At 51.3% G+C, this 275-nt stretch overlaps 1 non-coding gene across 1 annotated transcript; it reads right to left on the reverse strand.

The window, feature by feature from the left end:
- Window positions 1–40: 40 nt before the first annotated feature.
- Window positions 41–159, reverse strand: LOC116008225. Its single transcript, XR_004095621.1, has one exon. It is a non-coding gene; the product is annotated as a 5S ribosomal RNA (ribosomal RNA).
- Between the last annotated feature and the right edge of the window lie 116 nt (window positions 160–275).

Consider the following 275-nt stretch of genomic DNA (forward strand, 5'->3'; position numbering starts at 1 on the left):
AGCGGTCCAGCGGTTTAAAAGAAAGATTAAAAAGAGGGTGGGGATGCAACACGAGGACTTCCCAGGGGGTCACCCATCCTAGTACTACTCTCGCCCATACACGCTTAACTTCGGAGTTCTGATGGGATCCGGTGCATTAGTGCTGGTATGATCGCATCCGTCACGTACTGCGCGCAAAATGTACTTGACCCTCTCTCTCCGCGCAACTTCTCTCGCTTAGCGGTTTAGCGGTTTAAAAGGATAGTACCCTTAGCGAGCGGTCCAGCGGTTTAAAA

This window comes from Ipomoea triloba, chromosome 16 (assembly GCF_003576645.1).
Source record: "Ipomoea triloba cultivar NCNSP0323 chromosome 16, ASM357664v1".
NCBI classification, from domain to species: domain Eukaryota; kingdom Viridiplantae; phylum Streptophyta; class Magnoliopsida; order Solanales; family Convolvulaceae; genus Ipomoea; species Ipomoea triloba.